This window comes from Globicephala melas, chromosome X (assembly GCF_963455315.2).
Source record: "Globicephala melas chromosome X, mGloMel1.2, whole genome shotgun sequence".
NCBI lineage: Eukaryota > Metazoa > Chordata > Mammalia > Artiodactyla > Delphinidae > Globicephala > Globicephala melas.
The window spans coordinates 112,984,871-112,986,998 of NC_083335.1; the positions used below are offsets into that span (position 1 = coordinate 112,984,871).

At 39.7% G+C, this 2,128-nt stretch overlaps 1 pseudogene; it reads left to right on the top strand.

The window, feature by feature from the left end:
- Window positions 1-576: 576 nt before the first annotated feature.
- On the top strand, window positions 577-1,084 carry LOC115850882 (cell division control protein 42 homolog pseudogene; annotated as a pseudogene).
- Window positions 1,085-2,128: the final 1,044 nt, after the last annotated feature.

Below are 2,128 nucleotides of genomic sequence, written 5' to 3' on the forward strand. Positions count from 1 at the left end.
TGAAACAACAAAATAAAAACTAGTACTGATCACTTTTCTGACCATACACTATTACTCAAAATTAACTAGTACTGAGAAGGGGAAGGGGGCCATAGCTATGGGCCTTGTCTCACACGCGTGCGTGTGGGTAGGTGCAGGGCAGTTGTCATTATTGCAAAAATGAATTTTAATTTTTTAATCTTTAGTTTGATTTAAACATTGCTTTTAGTATATCATGAGTGATATTTGCAACAAAAAGAATAAAATGCCGAGGAATAAACCTACCCAGGGAGACAAAAGACCTGCATGCAGAAAACTATATAAGACACTGATGAAAGAAATTAAAGACGACACACATTTTTTCAGCTGTCTATGGGCTTCATTCTGTCCACCCACTCAGAAGTCGCCCATGGCCATAAGCAGTTTATGAGCCTTTCGTAAAGACAGTCTTCTGAAATCAAGAGACTCTGTGTTAAAATGGAATTTTGGTTTTGCTTTTTTACGGCAAAGATAAATGCAGTCATTGAGATAAATAGGCTCTTACAGCAAGTTCCGTTTGTTTTTTTTCCGAAAAGCTTTGGAATTATTTTAGTGATCATGGGGTATAAAGAGTTAGACCTGCGGTGTCCATATGTACCGACTGTTTTTGACAACTATGCAGTCACAATTACGATTGGTGGACAGCCTCGTACTCTTGGACTTTTTGATACTGCGGGGCAAGAGGATTATGACAGATTACGACTGCTGAGTTATCCACAAACAGATGTATTTCTAGTCTGTTTTTCAGTGGTCTCTCCATCCTCATTCGAAAATGTTAAGAAAAGTGGGTGCCTGGGATAACACTGTCCAAAGACCCCTTTCTTGCTTGTTGGGACCCAAATTGATCTCAGAGATGACCCCTCTACTGAGAAACTTGCTAAGAATAAACAGAAGCCTATCACCCCAGAGACTGCTGAAAAACTGGCCTGTGACCTGAAGGCCGTCAAGTATGTGGAGTGTTCTGCACTTACACAGAAAGGCCTGAAGAATGTGTTTTGACGAAACAACCCTGGCTGCCCTGGAGCCTCCAGAGCTGAAGAAGAGCTGCAGGTGTGTGCTGCTATGAACGTCTCTCCAGAGCCCTTTCTGCACAGCTGGTGTCCATATCATACTAAAAGCAATGTTTAAATCAAACTAAAGATTAAAAATTAAAATTCATTTTTGTGATAATGACAAATGCCCTGCACCTACCCACATGGACTCGTGTGAGACAAGGCCCATAGCTATGGCCCCCTTCCCCTTCTCAATACTAGTTAATTTTGAGTAATAATGTATTGTCAGAAAAGTGATCAGTACTAGTTTTTATTTTGTTGTTTCAAAAAAATTATTATTTTTTGTTTAAAAGCAAGGCATGCTGTGATGACTCTGTAGCAGACTAATTTGGGTTGTTGAAGCTGTTTCCGGGTTCCACTTTGGCGAGTAATCTGGGACATCTAGTTTCTGGGTTTTTTTTTTTTTTTTTTTTCCTTTTTCTGGGTGGGGGAGTGTGTGTGGCATTTGTTTTTATTTAGTCATGTTTTTTTAATTCATTAACCATTGGACAGCCCTTAAGGGGAGGAGGATGGATTGATTCCACATCCCACTTCCTAGATCTAGTTTAGAAAACGTGTTCCCCACCTGGTGCTCTTAGGAAGGAGTATAGTAAATGCCTCATTTAATAATATACTCCTATATGAAAGTTGCCTTTTCTCTCCACCCTTGAGTAGGTCCAGTATTTGATGAAACTCATGAGAGTGGGTGGAACCTGTCTTGCCCCTCCTCTTTTCTAGGATGCACTATATATGTGACTGACTCTCAAGGAAATTTGTTTGCCATTTGCTGATTTTTTTTTGAAGTTAATTTCTAACTTCTTTCACTGATAAATGAAGAAAAGTATTGCACCTTTTGAAATACAGCAAATGGATTGAGTATGTAATGAAAAAACAATTTTTCCCTGTCAATCATTGTCTTAATATGCTGAGCATAGATGTGCAGCTTAAGGGTGTATGACACAGTGTTCTAAAACATAGCTGAAGACCTGGCATATAGAGGAAATCCGAGGGGTGGTGCTAGAAGACAGATGTCTGTGGGATGATTCACATCCTCTTTCAAGTTACGAGGGTAGAGACCT